Raw genomic sequence first — 26,231 nt, 5'->3', positions numbered from 1 at the left:
GGGAGGGCCATTTATATGGATACACCTGGGTGGGCCATTTATAAAGTTGGATCCAAAATGGCCACCATGGTCAACACCCATCTTGAAAAGTTTTCCCCTCCCATGTACTAATGTGCCACAAACAGGAAGTTGATATCACTAACCATTCCCATTTTATTTAGGTGTATCCATATACATGGCCCAGCCAGGTGTATCCGTATTCATGGCCCACCCTGTATATCAATAAAGTTTTTTCCAAGCGAAACACAATGAAGTAACATAAACAAAGCAGCTTTATTTAAAGCATGACGCACCAGCAAGAGACAACAAAACACAACGCGATAAAAATGCACATAAAAACACAAATAACTATAGTTAAATTATAGGTGCAAAAATTCTACAGCGTCCAAAAACTCATCGTGGGTACTGATCACAGGGTTTCTTGCTTCTGGCTTTACAGCAATCAGCTGTAGTTTGTTACCAGAATTGAAATGTTTAATTCCTCCAGAGCTTAGCCATGGGGAAAATGAAGCACAGTTCCAAACTAATTCAAATCCGGCCTTTACAAAAACTAATATAGCTAATAAATGAATATTTTTTTTTCTTTTACTGTGAAGCGTAGAAGAGATAAGCTCAGGGATATGGTCTTCACTCATACGACTGCCTTGTATTCCTCATAAAATAGAAAAATGCAATGTCCATTCTATTCCTTGGTGTGTCTGCATATTTTGGGTTGAGAAAGCAATCCACTAAAGTTGGAGAATTTTTTTTTACCATTGTTTTGAAGTGAATCCATTATGAGTTGAATTCAATCACATTCATGCTCCGCAGCTGCTGGCAGTAGTGATACCTTGCTGTATAAATAACGCTTTTGAAATGACTTTCTATACAATTATTGTTTTTGGAGGTTTTGTGTCTTAGCAGATGGTGACAGAAATAATAATAAATTAGGTTGCTTTTGCTCTATTTCAATCTTCCCATGACTTTTGCCCCTATACTGGGTGAATTTACTCAGCCCTGATTATCATCCAGTTAATAAGTTAATTCTCTGCATGTGTTTTTTTTTCAGCAATGTGTTTTCTCTCCTGGTGTTTATACACTGAAGAAATACAAGTAGATATTGTCTTTTAACCAAATATGTATTGTATTAATCAATTTCCTTTGAAAACTGCAAAGATACAGTATATACATAAAAGAGCAATGTGACTTTACTCCATTTATGACTATTGCCATACAACTATATTGTAAAAAAAGATCTATGATGACAATTACAAAATTTAGGATCTATAAATAAAAAATAAAAAAATGCTGAATAAGAAAATACTCCCTAAACAGTACCAGATTTGCATGTTTGGAAAACATATATTTGCTTAGCCACTCTATTGTACATATACAAAACAGGAGAAATAGGAGTCAGTTAAAGCTTTAAAGGGAACATGTCATCAGGATTTTGCTAAGTAAACTACAGACACTGTCAAGTTGGTGCCATTATGTTGATTAAAATGATTCCTTGGTTGATGAAATCTGTCTCGTAGATGTTGTTTAATCTGTATTTTCAGATTTCAGCTAATGAGATTCTCGTGCGTTCCTGTGGGCATATCTTTATGTGGTGCTCTGCCTTCTATTTTACATACTGCATATAATAGTGATGGCTTTGAAAAAAAAATTACTTCAGCAAAATGGCACTAGCGGTGGTGCATGCGCAACGCGTGTTGGGGTAGTGGTGTGGCGTACTCCTGTACACCAATATAGATAATACCTCTCTCTTACTTACATTCTTTAGTGAACATATGTCATAGTGAGGTTATCAGTGTATTTACAAAACCAGTTCTCATTTACGATCTAATATATATGTGGATGTGTACATAGCTGTTGATCCAGATTAACATTGTGATGTAACAACTATGGGAATTTGTGCATAATTGTACAAAATTATAATCAGATTGCATTTGAATTAGCTCTGTATTCTCTAATTTAATGATTAATTGCATATATTTTCTGAAACAATTGGATAAAATAGAGAACTTTCAACTCCCACCTTTCCAAGTCAAAGAACACGTCCAGTGTTCGAAACGCGTTCAGTTCTATTCATCTCTTTTTTCACACCCACCACTTCCAACTACATCTATGCTGATGTATAACAGCAACGCTGACAATAATTTTTTATACGATTGAATAAAGACTTTACACATTTTTATGCTTGAAGCTCTATTCCTATTTTTGCACAAGCAATTCTCACGTCTTGCAGACACGAGAGTCCATGCGTCACTCATAGAACTCATCTGACGCTTCCCACAAGGGTAAGCTGATTTTCTTTTTCACTTTAATAATACTAAACATAGCCCTGCAAAAGGTTTAATGGCGCTAAATATAGCCCTGTAGACAGTATAATGGCCCCAAATAACCCTGCAATCTGAATAATGGGCTATACATAGCTCTGCAAACAGTGTAATGGCCCCTCACATAGCCCTTCAAACAGTATAATAGCCCCCACATAGCACTGCGAACAGTGTAATAGCCCCCATATAGAAGTGAACACAGTATAATGGACCCCCGCATAGTCCTCCATACAGTATAATAGCCCCCACATAGCAATGCAATATAAATGTCCCCTACAATGTACTCACTGAATAAAATGCAGAGCAGATGCGATATACTGATCTCCTCGTGCCTTATGTACTGAAACATCAAACGTCAGACACACAGGGGAATGATGGAGGATGGAGCTGACAGCTCCTGTTTCTTCATTGCTTTCAACTGTATCTACATCCAGGAAAGTGCAATGCTGGGCAGGGAGTAGAGCTGGAGCTCATAGTGACTAGTGATGAGCGAACGTGCTCACAACTACTCGTTACTCGCCCGAGTATCACTATGCTCGGTGTACTCGGCGAGCAGCGAGCATTTCTGGGATTATTCGGTTGTAACTGGTGTCTCCACCCAGCATTTTTGGCGGACTTTAGAGACCCAATCATGGTGCAGGGATTGTCTGCCAGGCCATGAAACGCCGTAGCTATCTTTGTTGTGGTCATGTAGTGATCGGCTTGGTTGCACAGCATCATCCCAAGTATAAGAGACCTGGCGCCACCCTGCTTGCCGCATTCTGGGTCAGAATCGTGGTTTTTAGAGTTAGTGTAGGTCTGCAACTCTTAAATCCACAACTCCTCAGAAACCAAAGTCCTTTTTAGGGCTAATCCGTGGGTCCCAATATTGCAGCGCTAAGTATGCAGGGCACAGCATATCCACATCAGTGCAAGGCCTGTAGGCACTGTATGTGCATCCATTGCTCCCACTGCATCCCTCCCAAAACTCCATAACTGTCTGCTGCTGCTGCAGCTTCTTTACTATGTACCTAGTTGCATTTTTTTCCCAAAAATTCACTCCCAAAAGACAAAAATATACCGTCTGTTCTGTCAGACTGAGCCCTGTTGAAAAATCATAGTTTGTCTGGCATATGTAGCATAGTTATGTGTGCTAGCCTTCTGCCACTTTTTTTTGTGTGTGTTTTAAATTCACCGAAAAAGGCCTCATAGATCTGCGTGCTCCAACTTTGAGCATTGTAGACCGGTGGACCCCTTTTTTTGCTGTCTGAGACTCTAATTCTATACAGCACTATTTAGCTTCCAAAATTACAAAAAGGCCACATATTTGCCAGTGTGGTATTTCCGTGAGAGCCCTCCTATATCTGCATGCTCCAAGTTTGGTCATTGTAGGCTGGGGGCCCACTTTTTTTGCTGTCTATTACTGAAATTATATACAGCACTATTTAGCATAAAAAAATGTAAAAAGGGCACATATTTGCCAGTGTGGTATTTCAGTGACAGCCCTCATATATCTGCGTGCTCCAAGTTTGGTCACTGTAGGCCAGAGGACCTCTTTTTTTGCTCTCTGTTACTGAAATGATATACAGCACTTGTCCCAGCACAGCCTTCAGTTGTCTATAACTCAGTCTTTGGAACGCAAGCAGAAATACCCAGTCAACAGCCCACAGGCCACAGTCCTCAATTCTAATATTTTTCTTCTGCTTGCACTAGAAATGCTGCCTTTTAGGCTTGTTGAGATGGAAGCTTTCCGCTACCTGATGGCAGTGGCCGTCCCAAGGAACTCGGTCCCCAGTCTCCACTATCTCTCCTGGTGTGCCGTACCGGCATTACACCAGCATGTGTCCCCTCAACATTACCTGTGCCCTCAACAATGCTGTTATAAAGTCCACCTAACCACTGACACATGGACAAGTACTTGTGGGCAGGGACGGTACTTCTCACTGACGGCACACTGGGTTAACATAGTGGAAGCCGGGACCCAGTCGGACCTTGGGATGGAACACATCCTTCCCATGCTGAGGATTGCTGGTCCTATGTCAATCAGGGTTGCCCCCACAGTCTACAGCTCCTGCACCTCCTCCTCCTCGTCATCCTCCATCTCTAAAATCAACACATCAGTCAGAAGCTGGAAGCACAGCAGCACTGCCTCAGCCAAGCGGCAACAGGCTGTGCTGAAGCTAATCTGCATTGGTGACAAACCGCACAATGCAGAAGAGTTGTGGACAGCGCTGAAAGAGCAGTCAGATGTTTGGATGACACCGCTGAACCTACAGCCAGGCATGGTCTTGTGTGACAATTTCCGTAACCTGGTGGAAGCTCTGAGTCAAGGTGAGCTCACACACGTACCTTGCTTGGCCCATGTGTTTAACCTCGTGGTTCAACGTTTTCTGAAAAGCTACCCTGAGCTGCTGGATCTGCTAGTGAAAGTACGCCGTCTGTCTGCCCATTTTAGAAAGTCAGCTACAGCTTCAGCCGCCCTTGCTGTGCTTCAGCAGCATTTGCAGCTTCCAGCTCACCGGCTGGTGTGTGATGTCCCCACGCACTGGAACTCTACGCTACTTATGTTGGAAAGGCTTTGTGAGCAGAAGAGGGCAGTTGTTGACTACCAACATCAACAAGGCCGTCGATATTCAGTTCATACAACACACATAAGACCTCAAGGAGTGGACATGGATGTCCAACATATGTACCATCCTCCAAAACTTTGAGGACTGCACCAAGATGGTGAGCAGCGATGATGCCATAATTGGCATCACCATCCCGCTTCTCAGCATTCTGAAAACCTCTCTGTTCACAATTTAAGAGGATGCATTGCAGGCAGAGCACGAGGACATGGAGCAAGGAACCATACAGGGGGATTACACTCAGCCCAGCCTCATGTCTTCTCATCGTGGATTGGTAGTTAATGAGGAGGAGGAAGAACAGGAGCTACTTTCATGTGCTATAGACAGTACTACAAACACAGCTGTCATACCGTCAGTTCAGCGGGGATGGCCTGAGGACAAGGAGGAGGAGGATGAGGAGGAGGAGGACAGCATGGTCAGTCGTTCTGTTGGTGAGGACACGGAAGTCTTGCCTGTTAGCAGTCTGGCACACATGGCTGACTTTATGTTGTCCTGCGTTTCACGTGACCCTCACATTATAAAAATTTTGGGTGACACTCATTACTGGTTGGTGACACTTCTAGACCAACGCTACAAGGAGAACTTTCAATCTCTTCTACCAGAGGCAGAGAGGTGTACTAAAATGTTGCAGTACCAGAGGGCCCTTGTAGCTTAGAAAATTCCCATCTGAGAATGCTGGCAGCGGACGTCAGAGTTTGTTGTACAACCAAGGAGTCCAAGCGAGAGAGACAGAAGTACAATCCAGCTCAGGCAGGGGAACAATGGCAAAGTTCTGGGACAGTTTTCTCAGACCCTCCCATCGTGATGGCACAGAGGCAAGGGGTGCTGTCACAAGAAGTGCAATGTTTGGGAAAATGCTGAGGAGTACCTTGCAGATCGTACAAATGTCCTCCGGGATTCCTCTGTACCTTTTAATTATTGGGTATCCAAGCTGGACATGTGGCATGAACTGGCTCTTACGCCTTGGAGGTCCTGGCCTGCCCTGCTGCTAGCGTTCTGTCAGAGCAGGTTTTTAGTGCCGCTGGTGGAATTATAACAGATAAGCGCATCTGCCTGTCAACTGAAAATGCTGACAGACTGACTCTTATAAAAATGAACAAGGCCTGGAATGGGAAAGACTTCTGTTCACCACCAAGTGAAAACAGCGAAACATAACCTCAAATACATTCTCTCTTTTGGGGAGGTGTATTCGCATGAACCTCTTCACAACCACACATGGGTATACGCTTCCACATTTGGTCTGTTTGTTGTTATCCTCCTCCTCCTCATCATCATCCAGAACCACTAGATGACCAGGGTGAACTTGCTCTGTACTGTTATAGGCGGGGCTGTGAAGGCACTATTTCATTTTGTAAAAACAGGACCCCACATTGGGGAATTGGGCATTACATTACATTGGGCCTACTTCTTAAGTCTGTCTCCGGCAATGTGTCCTTTAACTGCCTCTAGATGACCAGGGTGAATGTTATGACCCCAATGGCGAGGGTCTCAGAGGAACGTGGAAGTCTGCAGAATACAAAAATCCAGCTCATAGGGCAGTGGTAACTGGGTTGACCATATATCTACTCCTAACGCCAACACTAGAAGTAGCCGGGGATCATTCCTACGTTGATTCTAGATGACACGCGCCAGCCGGAGAATCTAGCTACCCCTAGTAGAGGAAAACAAAGACCTTTCTTGCCTCCAGAGAAGGGGACCCCAAAGCTGGATAGAAGCCCCCCACAAATAATGACGGTGAGGTAAGAGGAAATGACAAACACAGAAATGAACCAGGTTTAGCACAGAGAGGCCCGCTTACTGATAGCAGAATAAAGAAAGGTAACTTATATGGTCAACAAAAACCCTATCAAAATCCACACTGGAAATTCAAGAACCCCCGAACCGTCTAACGGTCCGGGGGGAGAACACCAGCCCCCTAGAGCTTCCAGCAAAGGTCAGGATATAGATTTGGAACAAGCTGGACAAAAATACAAAACCAAAACAAATAGCAAAAAGCAAAAGGCAGACTTAGCTGATATAACTGGAACCAGGATCAGTAGACAAGAGCACAGCAGACTAGCTCTGATAACTACGTTGCCAGGCATTGAACTGAAGGTCCAGGGAGCTTATATAGCAACACCCCTACTAACGACCCAGGTGCGGATAAAAGGAATGACAGAAAAACCAGAGTCAAAAAACTAGTAACCACTAGAGGGAGCAAAAAGCAAATTCACAACAGTACCCCCCCCTTAGTGAGGGGTCACCGAACCCTCACCACGACCACCAGGGCGATCAGGATGAGCAGCATGAAAGGCACGAACTAAATCGGCCGCATGAACATCAGAGGCGACCACCCAGGAATTATCCTCCTGACCATAGCCCTTCCACTTAACCAGGTACTGAAGCCTCCGCCTGGAGAGGCGAGAATCCAAGATCTTCTCCACCACGTACTCCAACTCGCCCTCAACCAACACCGGAGCAGGAGGCTCAGCAGAAGGAACTACAGGCACAATGTACCGCCGCAACAAGGACCTATGAAATACATTGTGAATAGCAAACGACACAGGAAGATCCAGACGAAAAGATACAGGATTAAGGATTTCCAATATCTTGTAAGGCCCAATAAAACGAGGTTTAAATTTGGGAGAGGAGACCTTCATAGGAACAAAGCGGGAAGAAAGCCACACCAAATCCCCAACGCGTAGTCGGGGACCCACACCGCGGCGGCGGTTGGCAAAGCGCTGAGCCTTCTCCTGTGACAACTTCAAGTTGTCCACCACATGATTCCAGATCTGCTGCAACCTATCCACCACAGAATCCACCCCAGGACAGTCAGAAGGCTCCACATGACCCGAAGAAAAGCGAGGATGGAAACCAGAGTTGCAGAAAAAAGGCGAAACCAAGGTGGCGGAACTAGCACGATTATTAAGGGCAAACTCAGCCAACGGCAAGAATGTCACCCAATCGTCCTGATCAGCAGAGACAAAACACCTCAAATAAGCCTCCAAAGTCTGATTGGTTCGCTCCGTCTGTCCATTAGTCTGAGGATGGAAAGCAGACGAAAACGACAAATCAATGCCCATCCTACTACAAAAGGATCGCCAGAACCTAGAAACGAACTGGGATCCTCTGTCTGACACAATATTCTCAGGGATGCCGTGCAAACGAACCACGTTCTGGAAAAACACAGGAACCAGATCGGAAGAGGAAGGCAGCTTAGGCAAAGGAACCAAATGGACCATCTTGGAGAAGCGATCACATATCACCCAGATAACGGACATGCCCTGAGATAGCGGGAGATCAGAAATGAAATCCATGGAGATATGTGTCCAAGGTCTCTTCGGGACAGGCAAGGGCAAGAGCAAACCGCTGGCACGAGAACAGCAAGGCTTAGCTCGAGCACAAGTCCCACAGGACTGCACAAATGACCGCACATCCCTTGACAAGGAAGGCCACCAAAAGGACCTGGCCACCAGATCTCTGGTGCCAAAAATTCCCGGGTGACCTGCCAACACCGAGGAATGAACCTCGGAAATGACTCTGCTGGTCCACTTATCCGGGACAAACAGTCTGTCAGGTGGACAAGACTCAGGCCTATCAGCCTGAAATCTCTGCAACACACGTCGCAGATCCGGAGAAATAGCTGACAAGATAACTCCATCTTTAAGAATACCAACAGGATCAGCGACTCCAGGAGCATCAGGCACAAAGCTCCTAGAAAGAGCATCGGCCTTCACATTCTTTGAACCTGGTAAATACGAGACAACAAAATCAAAGCGGGAGAAAAACAATGACCAGCGGGCCTGTCTCGGATTAAGGCGTTTAGCAGACTCGAGATACATCAGATTTTTGTGATCAGTCAAGACCACCACACGATGCTTAGCACCCTCGAGCCAATGACGCCACTCCTCAAATGCCCATTTCATGGCCAACAACTCCCGATTGCCCACATCATAATTTCGCTCGGCAGGCGAAAACTTCCTAGAGAAAAAGGCACAAGGTTTCATAACAGAGCAACCAGGGCCTCTCTGCGACAAAACGGCCCCTGCCCCAATCTCCGAAGCATCCACCTCAACCTGAAAGGGAAGTGAGACGTCAGGCTGGCACAAAACAGGCGCCGAAGTAAACCGGCGTTTCAACTCCTGGAAAGCCTCCACGGCAGCAGGAGCCCAGTTAGCTACATCGGAGCCCTTCTTGGTCATATCCGTCAAAGGTTTCACAATGCTAGAAAAATTAGTGATAAAACGATGGTAGAAGTTAGCGAAGCCCAAGAACTTCTGAAGACTCTTAACTGACGAGGGCTGAGTCCAATCAAGAATAGCTCGGACCTTGACTGGGTCCATCTCCACAGCAGAAGGGGAAAAAATGAACCCCAAAAAGGGAACCTTCTGTACACCAAAGAGACACTTTGAGCCCTTGACAAACAAAGAATTTTCACGCAAAATTTTAAAGACCAACCTGACCTGCTCCACATGCGAATCCCAATTATCAGAAAAAACCAAAATATCATCCAGATAAACAATCAAAAACTTATCCAGATACTTCCGGAAAATGTCATGCATAAAGGACTGAAAAACTGAAGGCGCATTGGAGAGCCCAAAAGGCATCACCAAGTACTCAAAATGACCTTCGGGCGTATTGAATGCGGTTTTCCATTCATCACCTTGCTTAATGCGCACAAGGTTGTACGCACCACGAAGGTCTATCTTGGTGAACCACTTGGCACCCTTAATCCGGGCAAACAAGTCAGACAACAACGGTAAAGGATACTGAAATTTGACAGTGATCTTATTTAAAAGCCGATAATCAATACAAGGTCTCAAAGATCCGTCCTTTTTTGCCACAAAAAAAGAATCCCGCACCAAGAGGGGAAGAAGACGGACGAATATGTCCTTTTTCCAGAGATTCCTTGATATATGAACGCATAGCGGTATGTTCAGGTACCGACAGATTAAACAGTCTTCCCTTAGGAAATTTACTGCCTGGGATCAAATCTATAGCACAGTCACAGTCCCTATGAAGAGGCAGTGCACTGGACTCAGACTCACTGAAGACATCCTGATAATCAGACAAATACTCCGGAACTTCCGAAGGCGTAGAAGAAGCAATAGACACAGGCAGGGAATCCTCATGAATACCACGACAGCCCCAACTTGAGACTGACATAGCCTTTCAGTCCAAGACTGGATTATGGGTCTGTAACCATGGCAGCCCTAAAACGACCAAATCATGCATTTTATGTAAAACCAGGAAACGTATCACCTCGCGGTGTTCAGGAGTCATGCACATGGTAACCTGAGTCCAATACTGCGGTTTATTTGCTGCCAATGGTGTAGCATCAATACCCCTAAGAGGAATAGGATTTTCTAATGGTTCAAGAGTAAATCCACAGCGCTTAGCAAATGAGAGATCCATGAGACTCAGGGCAGCACCTGAATCTACAAACGCCATGACAGGATAAGATGACAGTGAGCAAATCAAAGTTACAGACAGAATAAATTTAGGTTGCAAATTACCAACGGTGACAGGACTAACAACCTTAGCTATACGTTTAGAGCATGCTGAGATAACATGTGTAGAATCACCACAGTAGTAGCACAAGCCATTCCGGCGTCTATGAATTTTCCGCTCATTTCTAGTCAGGATTCTATCACATTGCATTAAATCAGGTGTCTGTTCAGACAACACCATGAGGGAATTTGCGGTTTTTCTATCACATTGCACCGAATTAGGTGTCTGTTCAGACAACACCATGAGGGAATTTGCGGTTTTGCGCTCCCGCAACCGCCGGTCAATTTGAATAGCCAGTGCCATAGTATCATTCAGACCTGTGGGAATGGGAAAACCCACCATAACATTCTTAATGGCTTCAGAAAGGCCATTTCTAAAATTAGCGGCCAGTGCACACTCGTTCCAATGTGTCAGCACGGACCATTTCCGAAATTTTTGGCAATACACTTCAGCCTCGTCCTGCCCCTGAGACATAGACAGCAAGGCCTTTTCTGCCTGAATCTCAAGATTGGGTTCCTCATAAAGTAAACCGAGCGCCAGAAAAAACGCATCAAGATCAGCCAATGCCGGATCTCCTGGCGCCAGCGAAAAAGCCCAATCCTGAGGGTCGCCCCGTAAGAACGAAATAACAATTTTTACTTGCTGAGCAGAATCTCCTGATGAACAGGGTCTCAGGGACAAAAACAATTTACAATTATTCACGAAATTCCTAAACTTAAACCTGTCTCCGGAAAACAGTTCAGGAATCGGTATTTTAGGTTCTGACCTAGGATTTCTGATAACATAGTCTTGTATGCCCTGCACACGAGTAGCCAGCTGGTCCACACTTGTAATCAAGGTCTGGACATTCATGTCTGCAGCAAGCATAGCCACTCTGAGGTAAAGGGGAAGGAGAAAAAAAAAAAAACTCAGAATCTTCTTTCTTATAATCCCTCTTCTGCAATGCATTAAACATTTAATACTGGCCTGGCAAACTGTTATGACCCCAATGGCGAGGGTCTCAGAGGAACGTGGAAGTCTGCAGAATACAAAAATCCAGCTCATAGGGCAGTGGTAACTGGGTTGACCATATATCTACTCCTAACGCCAACACTAGAAGTAGCCGGGGATCATTCCTACGTTGATTCTAGATGACACGCGCCAGCCGGAGAATCTAGCTACCCCTAGTAGAGGAAAACAAAGACCTTTCTTGCCTCCAGAGAAGGGGACCCCAAAGCTGGATAGAAGCCCCCCACAAATAATGACGGTGAGGTAAGAGGAAATGACAAACACAGAAATGAACCAGGTTTAGCACAGAGAGGCCTGCTTACTGATAGCAGAATAAAGAAAGGTAACTTATATGGTCAACAAAAACCCTATCAAAATCCACACTGGAAATTCAAGAACCCCCGAACCGTCTAACGGTCCGGGGGGAGAACACCAGCCCCCTAGAGCTTCCAGCAAAGGTCAGGATATAGATTTGGAACAAGCTGGACAAAAATACAAAACCAAAACAAATAGCAAAAAGCAAAAGGCAGACTTAGCTGATATAACTGGAACCAGGATCAGTAGACAAGAGCACAGCAGACTAGCTCTGATAACTACGTTGCCAGGCATTGAACTGAAGGTCCAGGGAGCTTATATAGCAACACCCCTACTAACGACCCAGGTGCGGATAAAAGGAATGACAGAAAAACCAGAGTCAAAAAACTAGTAACCACTAGAGGGAGCAAAAAGCAAATTCACAACAGGTGAAGGTGCTCAGTACTGTTTTAGGCCGGTGAATTTTGGACAAGGGGCCTGCGATGGCACTAGTCTATTTTTAAAAAAGGTACCCCCATTGGGGAATTGTTTGGCAGCTCATGCACTGCATTACAAGTTTAATAAACACACACCACTACATTGGGCCTACTTCTTAACTCTGTCTCCTGCATTGTGTTCTTTACCTGCCACTAGATCACCAGGGTTATCGTGCTCTGTACGGTGCATTTTTGGCAAGGGAACTGTGACTGCACTCTTCTTTTTTTAAAAAAGGACCCCACATTGGGGATTTGGGCAGGACTTTACATTGTGCCTACTTCTTCATTCTGTCTCCTACAATGTGTCTTTTAACTGCCACTAGATCACCAGGGTGAACATGCTCAGTACTGTTATAGGCCGGTGAATTTTTGGTAAAGGGCCTGCGATGGCACTAGTCTATTTGTAAAAAAGGTACCCCCTTTGGGGAATTGTTTGGCAGCTTATGCATTCCCTTTTAAGTCTCAGTGACCCACACCACTACATTGGGCTTACTTCTTAACTCTGTCTCCTGCAATGTCTCTTGTTTTACTGCTACTAGATCACCAGGGTGAACGTGCTTTGTACAGTTATAGGCCGGTGAAATTTGGGCAAGGGGCCTGCAATGGCACTAGTTTATTTTTAAAAAAGGTACCCCCATTGGGGAATTGTTTGGCAGATCATGCACTGCATTACAAGTCTCAGAGACACACACCACTACATTGGGCCTAATTCTTTACTCTGTGTCCTGCAATGTCTCTTCTTTAACTGCCACTAGATCACCAGGGTGAACGTGCTTTGTACTGTTATAGGCTGGTGAAGTTTGGGCAAGTGGGGCTGTGATGGCAATAGTAAAGGTACCCCAATTTAAAAAGGTACCCCACATTGATGAAACCACATCCTTGTTGGCAAACACTTCATAACATTTGTGTACCTTAAAGAGCTCACTTGAAAAGCTCCTTTTTGTGTTGCCTGGTTGCTCACAATACACTTCATATAAATTTGATAAAGCAATGCTATTAGTTTGGCACAGTAGTTCATTAAAAATATAGCTTTATCCACTATGTTAGTTTCTCTCTTTGAGAGCCATAACTTTGGCTGCCTCAAATGTAAAAATGGCAAATATACAAATGGTGATATGTACCCAAGATTTAAATACTGTATACCGAATGCATACAGACAATCAAATAGCTGCATTTCTTGTAAAACTTTTAGAGATGTGACAGACAATGCTCATAGTGACACAATCTTGATAAATGTTTGTTTATTCACTTCACAAACAGTTCTAAGCCTTTATATGTTTGTTGTTTGTCATTGTAAAACATTAAGGTTTACTGAAACTATCCCTGTGGTGGTTTGATCTAAATCCTTGTGGCTTTTATTTTCTAGGGGTTTATGGCCCCTCGTCTGATGACTCCATGATATCTCAGTTTCATCCAACCTTGAAAAGTGGCCACTTCAAAGTCTGGGTGAAACTAGAGTTACTAGATAGTGTAAATCACTAAATAAGACCAGAGAAACATGACTAAGACAGATGCCAAAATTGGGGTACCTGTACATGCACAGTGTGCTGATACCTACATAATTGGGGACGCCCATGCAGTGTAGGTAATCTCCCAGGGGTTCTCTGTCTTGGTGTTGCTTCTCTGATATTCCAGATGGATGATGTTTAAAAGCCTCTTGGTGATGATCTAACTATACTGTATGTAGTTGTTAATCTTCATATATACATAGTCACTATATTTATGTAATCCTTATATGTATTTATTAACCTTTGTATGTTAACATATACAAAGTGTACGCACTCACACTATTCAATCATACTTTACTTGAATTTTGTAGTTTGCAATAAAATTGCATTGTATTGCAAGTATTAGCCTTTTTAAAGCCATATCTGAACCTTAGTGTTAAAAACATGGCAAATAAAATTGCCAAATTCTCCTGTAAATAATTCTGCAAAGAGGGAACCATCATACCATTAAAAAATACGAGTGGATTTTCATGGGCCCATCCAGTATTTGGGTTCTAAGGCGTAATGGGGTGCATGTGACTGACTATGCAGCAGGGCTGGCCTTGCAGCCAATATGTAAAACAAAGGAGTATGGGAGTACAAAATGCATATTGTGAACTGTATTTTCCTAGGCCCATCCAGCATGTGGGTTCCAAGGCCTAATGGGGTGCATATGACTGACTATGCAGCAGGGCTGGCCTTGCTGCCAATGTGTAAAACAAAGGAGTATGGAGTACAAAATGCATATTGTGAAGTGGATTTTCCTGGGCCCATCCAGTATGTGGGTTCAAAGGCGTAATGGGATGCATATGAATTGGTAGCAGGGCAGGCCTTGAATTCAATGCAACACTTTTTCAGGAGTCCCCCCTAGACATCTTATGACAGGGGTATTGTGGTGCGTCGTATTTCTGGGCAGCCCATCCACTCACAGCATAGGCTACAACAGTTTAGGAGACCCACTGTTTCATAATGGCCCTTTAAGAAGATTAATGCCATCTGATGCACCAGTAAAAATAGGCTCTGTGACTTTAGGAGTCCCTCCTTCATAAATGAAACAAGATGGGTCTGCTTATGTGTCACACACCACATGGCCAGCTAGGGTTGTTACATGTTACAATGACATTTCCCAGTGAATGCATTTATAGTGGTTGAAAGCAATGTTAAAATTGAAAAACGCCTCAAAAACGCTGCCTCTGAACTAAGCCTAAGTGGGGGAGGAAATTTTCGGTCTGGGGTTAAATATTTGGCCTTACAGGCAAGTCATTAACCTGCAAAGGATGTACCTTGACATATTTCCAAGCAAAACCTGTTTTGGTTTCATTTTAATGTGCTTTTTGTGGCTCAGGGAAAAAAGGCATGAATCTTGGAAAAAATGGTTTAAAGCTGTGATCTAAGAGTCAGGAATGCTTCCAGGGGCGATCCCCATGATGTTCCTGTGTCATTTGAGCAGTGTTTCCATTATTTTCAGACATTTTTAGACCTTAAAAGGACCCCCGGGGGGGGGGATCGCGGTAAAAATACTCAGGTCTCCCATAGACTTACATTGGGCTTGTTGCTCGGGTCTAGTACCCGAGTATTCCAATCTGCTTGACCCGAACAATGAGCACACGAGCATTTTAGTGCTCACTCATCACTAATAAATAGTGACCGTGTGGTGTGCCCCTATTAGTGGTACTCCACTGCTTATTATGTGTAAATAGATATGATTCCAACTTATATTGGTGATGTTAACCAAAATGCGGACTTATATACTATTAGGTTATATTATATTATTATTATTTATTGTTATAGCGCCATTTATTCCATGGCGCTTTACATGTGAAGAGGGGTATACATAATAAAAACAAGTACAATAATCTTAAACAATACAAGTCATAACTGGTACAGGAGGAGAGAGGACCCTGCCCGCGAAGGCTCACAATCTACAAGGGATGGGTGAGATTTCAGTAGGCGAGGATAGAGCTGGTCATGCAGCGGTTTGGTCGATCGGTGGTTACTGCAGGTTGTAGGCTTGTCGGAAGAGGTGGGTCTTCAGGCTCTTTTTGAAGGTTTCGATGGTAGGCCAGAGTCTGATGTGTTGTGGTAGAGGGTTCCAGAGTAGGGGTGATACACGGGAGAAATCTTGTATACGATTGTGGGAAGAGGAGATAAGAGGAGAGTAGAGAAGGAGATCTTGTGAGGATCGGAGGTTGCGTGTAGGTAAGTACCGGGAGACGAGGTCACAGATTTATGGAGCAGACAGGTTGTGGATGGCTTTGTACGTCATGGTTAGGGTTTTGTACTGGAGTCTCTGGGCAATGGGGAGCCAGTGAAAGGATTGACAGAGGGGAGAGGCCGGGGAATAGCAGGGGGACAGGTGGATTAGTCGGGCAGCAGAGTTTAGAATAGATTGGAGGGGTGCAAGAGTGTTAGAGGGGAGGCCACAGAGCAGGAGGTTGCAGTAGTCAAGGTGAGAGATGATGAGGGCATGGACTAGGGTTTTTGTAGATTCTTGGTTGAGGAATGTACAGATTCGTGAAATATTTTTGAGTTGAAGTCAGCAGGAAGTGGAAAGGGCTTGGATATGTGGTTTGAAGGAGAGATCAGCGTCAAGGATTACCCCGAAGCAACGAGCTTGTGGGACTGGGGAGAGTGGGCAGCCATTTACTGTAATGGATAGGTTCATTAGGGGGTCGCGTGAGATGGGGGAAAGATGATGAATTCTGTTTTGTCCATGTTAAGTTTCAGAAATCTAGCGGAGAAGAAGGATGAAATAGTGGACAGACATTGAGGGATTCTGGTTAGTAGGGAGGTGATATCTGGTCCAGAGATGTAGATCTGTGTGTCATCAGCATAGAGGTGATACTGAAAGCCATGAGATTCTATGAGCTGTCCCAGGCCAAAGGTGTAAATGGAGAAGAGCAGGGGCCCTAGGCCTGAACCTTGTGGGACTCCGACAGATAGGGGGCGAGGTGAGGAGGTGGTGTGTGAGTGGGAGATGCTGAATATCCGGTCTGTTAGGTATGATAAGATCCAGGATAGGGCCAAGTCTGTGATGCCAAGGGAAGAGAGGGTCTGTAATAATAGGGAATGGTCCACTGTGTCAAAGGCAGCCGACAGAGTAGTGTCGCTTGCTCTTGGTGGTTAAGAGGTCATTGGTGACCTTAGTTAGGGCAGTTTCAGTGGAATGGTGTGACCGGAAGCCAGATTGTAAGTGGTCAAAGAAGGAGCAAGAAGAGAGATGGGAGGACAGTTCAAGGTAGACGTGTTGTTCCAGTAGTTTGGAGGCATAGGGGAGAAGTGATATAGGGCAATAGCTAGATACAGAGGATGGGTCAAGAGAGTGCTTTTTGAGGATAGGTGTGATGGAGGCATGTTTAAAGCTTGAGGGGAAAACACCAGTTAGTGATTGATTGAAGAGATGGGTTAGGGTTGGGATGAAGACTGTGGTGAGGTTTGGGATGAAGTGGGATGGGAGCGGGTCAAGTGCACAGGTGGTGAGATGCGATCTTGAGAGTAGAGTGGAGAGTTGATCTTCTGTAATGGTGGAGAAGTTGGTTTAGGAGGTGGAGGGCTGGGAATTCGGGAGGAAGGGCTCTGGGGGTTGTTAACCAAAACTGTCTCTGATGATATCAATCTTCTGCTTGAAAAATGAGGCAAAGTATTCAGCTGAGATAAGTGGGGAGGGAGGAGGTGCTGGGGGACGGAGGAGAGAACTGAAGGTGTTGAATAACTGTTTAGGGTTGTTAGACAGGGAGGATATGAGAGATGAGAAGTAGGTTTGTTTAGCTGTGGCGAGTGTGGTCTTGAAAGTTGTGAGGGACTGTTTGAATGCGATGAAATGCTCGTTGGAGTGGGATCTTTTCCATCTGCGCTCAGCAGCCCTGGAAGCTCGCCTCAGTTCTTTGGTCAGGCTGGTGTGCCAGGGCTGTCTGTCGATTTTGCGAGATTTGGTATGTGTAAGTGGGGCAGCAGATTCCAAAGCTACAGCTATTGTGGTGTTATATAGAGCGGCAGAGTCATCCGCATTGTGCAAGGAACTTATATCTGTGAGAGGGAGGAGGGATTCAGAGAATGAATATAGGTTAAGATGTTTAAGATTTCTACGAGGGTGTGAAAGTTTGTGGGGTGGGGATTGTAGACATGGAGTGGAGAGGGGAGAGAATGTGAGAAGGTTGTGGTTAGAGAGTGGAACAGGTGAGTTACAGAGGTTAGATAGGGAGCAGAGGCGGGTGAAGATGAGGTCCAGTGTGTGACCATCTTTGTGGGTGGCTGTAGAAGACCATTGAGTGAGGCCGAAGGAGGAAGTGAGAGATAGAAGTTTAGTGGCAGCTGAGAGGGAAGTGTCAATGGGGATGTTGAAGTCGCCCATGATGATAGTGGGGATGTCCGCGGAAAGGAAATGAAGTAGCCAGGTGGTGAAGTGGTCAAAGAAGGTGGTGGCTGGCCCTGGGGGGCGGTAAATGACAGCCAGTTGGAGGTTGGAGGGGGAGTAGATGCGCACAGAGTGCACCTCAAAGGAAGGGAGGGTAACAGAGGGTGGCAGTGGGATTGGGGTGAAGGAGCAGTTATCTGACAGGAGAAAACCAACTCCTCCGCCATGTTTGCTGCTGGGGCGGGGGGTGTGAGAAAGGTGGAAGCCACCATAAGAGAGTGCAGCAGGGGAGAGTCCGCTTTTTGGTTAACATATGCTTCGAAGTGCCATAGCCACTAAATAAGGACATTTTTTTGTGTTTCATTATATTGGTGATGATAAGCTAATTGCACTCATATTCACAAAATGTTTAAAAAATATATCACTTTACAGCTTAAAGTGTATCTTGCTGTACTGACATCTGATCCCATCAAAGTTTTTATCCTCTTGATATATTGCAGTCATCACATTATATAGCACTGTAAACTTACAATTGCTCATTTTGCCCTTCTACCTGAGCTAATTCTTCTCTTTTCCACTAAGTTTATGGCATCACGTGATTAAAACTGCTTAGCTGTGTATGGGAGGGCCAGAGCCGTATTCATGGCTGAGGACTCCGGAGCATCTGTGCCCTGGCCTCCTGTCACATGAAAATAGTGTCCATTACGCTGCATACCTGTGGCTTCACTTTCACACCATCAGGGTCCTCTCTGCTCTGCTGTAAGCTCCCTATAGACGGTTTCACATAAATAGAGACACAGTCCATTTCAACTTTCAAATGAACAACTTTACTAGTTTATTTACATAGCACATCCATATTCTTCACAGCATTTACAACAGGTTTCACATTGCACATTTCTTTCTCTTTCCTTGCACTTCTCTCTCTGTCACACAGCATGTACCCGAGTCGGACCATCTCACATAGTTCGTCACCATCCTCCCTGTTCAGCTCTGCTACGGTTAGACTTTTCCTAGTCTGCTTTGCCCCAGACATGAGAATATCAGCCTCCGAAGTCAGTTGCCACATGGTGAGCGACTTGCCCACCTGTACTGTCTCTTGCGGTGACACAGTGTCCTCCTGGTCCACACTCACGGCACCTGAGTGCTCCCTTAGCCATTTCGCACTGGATTTGAGGGCGTCAGCCCATGCGATAAGTTGCCACATTATGAAGCCACCTGTGTCCCTGTATTGTCACTGCTTCTGTCTTTAGCTTCTTTTCCTGCTGCTGTACTGGCCTATTACTGTACAGGCCTGGTGCTGCAGATGGCTGGGCTTCTCCCTTAATCAACATTGTGTGGTCGCTGTTATCATTCCGGGCACTTAAGCCCGTGTTGACTGTTTGGGCACCCAGGGCCTTCTCACTAGATTCAGGAAATGCTTCTAGCTTACCAAACAGCAGACCTCTCCTACATAAACTAGCTCTTAACTATGTGAAACTCCTACCTAGCACTGTGCACACTATTGTAAGGTACTCCATCTAGTGGGAAAACTTCAGTACTGCATTTTCCCTACAACATCATATACATGAAGGTAATATATATGCACAGAAGCACTATAGTAAACACAACCATATACAGTTAACCAGGACGTGTTTAAAAGGGTGGGGACATACACCAGTTTCTGCCACCCCTTAGAGCGGAATCCTTCTAATCTCTATGTAGAAACAGGAGGTCAATTTCCCTGTATGATTCATAGTTCACCGTAAAAGTCAATGGCAGGGGGAGGAGGGAGCAGCTGGGTCGGGAGTTGAAGAGAAGAATGATTTCTGCAGGGACAAGAGACTTCCTGTTTCTAAATAGAACAGAGAAAGGAGATGAATTAGCTGGGAAGAAAGGCAAAATGAGCAATTGTAAGTACAGAGTGCTATATAGTATGATGATTACAAGATATTAAGAGGATAAAAACTTTGATGGGAGGAGTTCTTTAAATTAATGTATAAAGATATGTATAAAGTAAAATAAAATAAATCAATTACATTGTAAAATAAATATTAAATCATTCACTTTCTAGTGGAATTTAAAATGAAAAGCATTAATAATGTTGTTAAACGTTGATACACATTTTGTACTAATTCTAAGAGTACTAAAATTAAATTTATGTTTTAGCTTTGAATATGATGTAATTAGAATATTTTGGTAAATGTAGAGATATGATAATTGTATGTATGCCTAACACGACAAGAAAATTACAATTACACAAACATTTTGAGAAACCAAAACAGAAAAATAAATTAGAGCTAAATAAAACAGGAATGTTTGAAAGCTTCCTGGGGTTAATTGGAGGTTGAATGTTATTATTTCTACAAGGCTGCTAATGTTGCTTGAATGTGAAAAATCCCACTAGAATAGCATGTGAGACATGCAGCATACAATAACACTGGCATAATATATTACTTTATGAATTATTACTGACTAGTTCACAGGCTGCTATTCATGTTTGTCAGAAAATATCTTCAGGTCAAATATTTTTTTTTCTAAATTGGAGGCGTTTTGTTGGCGTTAATGATAACAATTTTACCAACTGCTCAGAAGTACCAGTGTTTGGTCTTATTCTATTCTTGCTTCTCCACTGAGTATTGAGTATTTTTCTTTTTCTTAAATCTTCCATAATGCTCCAAAAATATGGGTCTTTACATTTAGTGTGTCAGTATGCAAATGATCTTGGTCTTTACCAAGAGGGCATTGTTCAAAGTGCTCTCGCGTAGAGTTGACCGACTTTTACTTTTTTCGGATCGAGTCAGGTTTCGCGAAACCCGACTTTGACAAAAGTCGGGTCGGGTGAAATCGGACGATTATTGCGTAAAGTCGGGGGCCACTGAAACACGAAACCCAATGCAAGTCAATGGGGAAGTCGGCAGTGAGTGGAGGACAGGAAAACACCTACAGTGCCCATTTTAATGCCAAAAACATCAATTCTTATTACTGAAGCTTGTCAATCTTAATTTACTTTATAATAATAGTTAGGCATTGAAAACTGGAGGTCAGTTGGCTAACGTTGTGGGGGGGTAGGGCTGGCTCAAGATTTTCATGGGCCCAGAAAACGCGGAATACGTCACGGCGGTGGAGCAGGGAGAGGTAAGTATTTCAACTTTGCAAGTGCTGTGATCCTGAGCAAGCAGGGGGGGCCCATTCGTTGGCATTGGCACTGGCACAGGGCCCCTCATAGTACGGTGGTGTGTTTGACGGCGTGTGGCGCCTCCCACCAGCAAATACACTTTTGCGTACTATGAGGGGCCCTGTGCCAGTGAAGTCGCCAATGACTATGCCCCCCCACCTGATGAAGGAACCTGCACTTTCATCTGCACCTTCCTCTTTGTCCCCGTGTAAGGTGGTATAGTATGCGGGAAGGGGAACCTGACTTTCAGCAGGGTCAGATTCTGGCTGTGTAGAATGCAAGGGGTGTAGTGGTCTGGGTCAATGTACCAGCAGACTCATCTAGCAGTGGCTGGGCAATGGGCAGGATGAGGAGGAAACACAGATATAGGCCCAAATAATAAAGTAGGCTAAATGCAGTTCAAAATTGGTAACAGGACTAAACAGGCGGCATTGCTTTGTTCAGCGGAGGACAACTGTAAGGAGTGGCAGACACAGTTAGTAGACCCAAATAATAAAGTGGGCTAAATGCAGTTCAAAATTGGTAACAGGACTAAACTGGCGGCATTGCTTTGGTCAGTGGAGGACAACTGTAATGAGGGGCAGACACAGTTAGTAGGCCCAAAAAATAAAGTGGGCTAAATGCAGTTCAAAATTGGTAACAGGACTAAACTGGCGGCATTGCTTTCTTCAGCGGAGGACAACTGTAAGGAGTGGCAGACACAGTTAGTAGACCCAAATAATAAAGTGGGCTAAATGCAGTTCAAAATTGGTAACAGGACTAAACTGGCGGCATTGCTTTGTTCAGTGGAGGACAACTGTAATGAGGGGCAGACACAGTTAGTAGGCCCAAATAATCAAGTAGGCAAAATGCAGTTCAAAATTGGTAACAGGACTAAACTGGCGGCATTGCTTTGTTTAGTAGAGGACAACTGTAATGAGTGGCAGACACAGTTAGTAGGCCCAAATAATAAAGTAGGCTAAATGCAGTTCAAAATTGGTAACAGGACTAAACAGGCAGCATTGCTTTGTTCAGTGGAGGACAACTGTAATGAGGGGCAGACACAGTTAGTAGGCCCAAATAATAAAGTAGATGAAATGCAGTTCAAAATTGGTAACAGGACTAAACAGGCGGCATTACTCTGTTCAGTGGAGGACAACTGTAATGAGCGGCAGACAGAGTTAGTAGGCCCAAATAATAAAGTGGGCTAAATGTCTGCCAAAAAATTGTTCATAAATAAACAGGTGGCATAGCTAGGTACAGGGGTTGGGCTCCTCTGATGAGTAGCAGACAGTGGTCGTAGGTGCAAAGTACTAACTGGTCTAAATGGAGGCCAGGGACCCTGTAAATTTTAACTATCATCTATCATTTCAACAAATTTGTATTGGCAGTGCCATTGAAGGATTTAACAGCCCAGACTACACAGTGGTGGAGCAGGGAGAGGTAAGTATTTCAAGTGGTAGAGCACTGTTCGAGCTGGGGGGGACACTTTCTCGTGGGTGGCGGTACTGGCACAGGGACCCTCATATTACGACGGTGTGTCTGATGTTGGTTGTGCACCACCACCATCAGAGACACTTCATTGTACTATGAGGGACCCTGTGCCAGTGCCGTCACCCAAGAGTGGGCACACCCACCTGTCCAGGCAAATGGCACTCACATGGATGCTTGCGCCAGATGGTGACCACGGCCCTGTGGGGGGAGTCAGCCCATTTAGGGAGGTATAAAAATGGCCTATGGTGGACATTCAGCAACTGCAAATGGAGCAGTAAGAGGAGGCCAAAAGCAAGACATATTTCAGGCAAGCTATGTGTCAGCAGGGGAAGGTGGGGCCAAATAATTTGAAATCCATGATTGGTTTATTTTAATGAAGGTTAGATCATCAACATTTCGGGTAGCCAGACGTGTCCTTTTTTCGGTCAGTATTGAACCAGCAGCACTGAAGACTCTTTCTGATAGCACACTAGCAGCAGGGCAAGCGAGCTCCTGTAATGCATATTCTGCCAATTCAGGCCAGGTGTCTATTTTAGATGCCCAGTAATCAAAGGGAATGACCTGTGAGGGAGAACATCGATAAGGGAGGAAAAGTAGTTCGTAACCATACTGAAGAAATGCTGTCTCCTGTCACTTTGAATCGATGCAGTATTACGACCAGAGTAGTGGACCCTCTGGGTCACGGCTACAGAGCCCCCGAAGGCGAGCGGACCAGATGGAGCCACCCCCTATACAGGGAGTGTTTGGGGCAGGCCCACGGAGGGTGAAGCCGCGACTGCCGGAGCCAAAGGGACGACTGATATAAGAACCAGAGATGGATCAGAAGATAGGGGAGAGGTGGTGTCTCAGAGGCAAACAGATAAGAAGAGTCACAGGACGAGCAGAGTATATAGGGAAAAAGTACTGACCGGTATGAAGGAGACACACGGTAGATGGGGAACGTCAGAAACACAGGGCTGGCAAGGACGGCTGGAACACAGGACTGGCACGAAGGCAGGAACACTGGACTGGCACGGAGGCGGGAACACAGGGCTGGCACGGAGTCAGGAACACAGGACTGGCACGGAGGCAGGAACACAGGGCTGGCACGGAGTCAGGAACACAGAACTGGCACGGAGGCAGGAACACAGGGCTGGCACGGAGACAGGAACACAGGACTGGCACGGAGGTAGGAACACTGGACTGGTACGGAGGCAGGAACACAGGACTGGCAAGGAAGGCAACAATGAGACAAGGACCTAAACAGAGTAAACGCTGGGGGAGCCAAGGAAACTAAAGGGATGCCGGCTAGGAGCGGACAAACACGATAGACGCAAAGGCGTCTAACCAGGGCAACTGCAGGAGTAAAATACCCGATGGGCGCCGCCATATTGGGGGCGGAGCCAATGGGTCACGAACTCCCAGAAGCCCCGGCGGTACGAGAAGCCCGTCTGTGCATGCGCGGACCGGCAAAGGGACGAGCACCCTGGAAAGCAGAGACAGAGGAGCGAGGAGGAGCGTCGGGAGCGCGCCGGCCGGAAAGGTAAGTATAGGATGGCGTAACAGGACCCCTCTCTTACCCCCCTCTCTTTAGAGCTGGAAAGGAATCTCTTCAAAACCAAAGGAGCATTGATATTCTCAAGAGGCTCCCATGACCTTTCCTCGGGTCCAAACCCTTTCCAATCAATTAGAAAAAATGTTTTGCCCTTGACAGTTTTCTTGGCGAGAATATTCTTAACCTCAAAGAAAGCATCAGAGGAAATAGGTTGGTGAGAATGTGAAGGAACAGAATGAAAATGATTGAAAATTGCGGGTTTGAGGAGAGATACATGAAAAACGTTAGGAATGCGTAGGGAGGCGGGTAATTTCAACTTGTACGCTACGTCATTAACTCGGCTAGAAACCTCAAAGGGACCGATGTAACGCGGACCCAGCTTCTGAGAGGGAATTTTAAGTCTGATATAGCGAGAGGAAAGCCAGACCTTATTGCCAGGTTGATAAGGAGGAACATCCAAATGCCTTTTGTTGGCAAACCTTTTCATTCTACTACTAGCCTTTACTAGCGCCTCCTTAGTCTCCTGCCAAATCTTGGAAAACTCCTGGGACAAGGAGTCCGCCGCCAGTACGCCTGAGGTGGGGAGAACGGGAAGAGGGATGCCGGGATGTTGCCCAAAAACAATAAAAAAGGGAGACTTGGATGTAGATTCGCTAGTGTGGTTATTGTAGGCGAATTCTGCCCAGGGAAGAAGAGATACCCAGTCATCATGGTGCGCATTAGTAAAATGTCAAAGATAGTATATGAGGATTTGATTTACACGCTCCACTTGACCGTTGGACTGGGGATGGTACGCAGAAGAAAAATCTAGCGAATCCTTCAAAAGACCACAAAGAGCTCTCCAAAAACGGGAAGTAAACTGAACTCCTCGGTCAGACACGATATGCTGAGAGAATCCGTGGAGCCGAAAAACTTGAAGTAAAAAAATCTTTGCTAGGTCAGGAGCAGATGGTAGACCAGTCAGAGGAATGAAGTGAGCCATTTTGGAAAATCTGTCTACCACCACCAAAATTGCTGTGCAACTAGAAGACTTAGGTAAGTCGGTGACAAAGTCCATGGCTATATGACTCCAAGGAATAGATGGAACAGGAAGTGGAAGCAGAGATCCGGAAGGAAGCTGTCGAGGAACCTTGTTCCAAGCACACAAAGAACAGGAAGCAATGAAATCCAATACATCTTGGCGAAGAGAGGGCCACCACTAATGACGAGAAATCAAAGAAAGAGTCTTCTTACCTCCAACATGTCCAGCGATCCGGGAGGAATGACCCCAACACAAGATCTTCAGCCTGTCAAGATTAGATACGAAGGTCTTACCCGAAGGAGGAGTGATCAAATCTAGAGGAGCCAAAGAAACAATCCTGGATGGATCAAGAACATGTGTAGGTCTCTCCTCTTCATCCAAGGGTTGAAAAGATCGTGATAAGGCGTCAGCCTTGATGTTTTTGTTCCCGGGTCGGAAGTGTAATTTGAAGTCGAAACGTCCGAAGAACAGGGACCATCTAACCTATCGAGGATTCAGCCTTTGGGCTGACTGAAGGTAAGGGAGATTCTTGTGATCCGTAAAAATGACGAAGGGATGAACAGCCCCTTCGAGAAGATACCACCACTCCTCCAAGGCCAATTTGATGGCTAACAATTCTTTGTCACCGATGGAATAATTGCGTTCTGGAGGAGAAAAAGCCTTGGAGAAAAAGCCACAGGAAACTAACCGTCCAGAGTTAGATCTCTGTAAAAGCACAGCTCCGGCTCCAATAGAAGATGCATCCACTTCAAGAATAAAAGGCGTATTGGTATCCGGACGATAAAGCAAATTCTTGTTTCAGAGTTTGAAAGGCAGTTTCTGCCTCTGGAGGCCAAAGCTTAGGATCGACCCCCTTGAGGACCAGAGCAGAGATTGGTTTAGACAAAGAGGAGAAGTGAGGGATAAATTGTCTGTAGTAATTTTCAAAGCCAAGAAATCGCTGGATAGCTTTTACTCCCGAAGGACGGGGCCAATTCAAGACGGCAGACACCTTCTCAGGATCCATCCTTAGACCA

The sequence above is a fragment of the Ranitomeya variabilis genome, chromosome 1, assembly GCF_051348905.1.
Source record: "Ranitomeya variabilis isolate aRanVar5 chromosome 1, aRanVar5.hap1, whole genome shotgun sequence".
NCBI lineage: Eukaryota > Metazoa > Chordata > Amphibia > Anura > Dendrobatidae > Ranitomeya > Ranitomeya variabilis.
Note: the sequence above shows the minus strand (reverse complement) of the source record.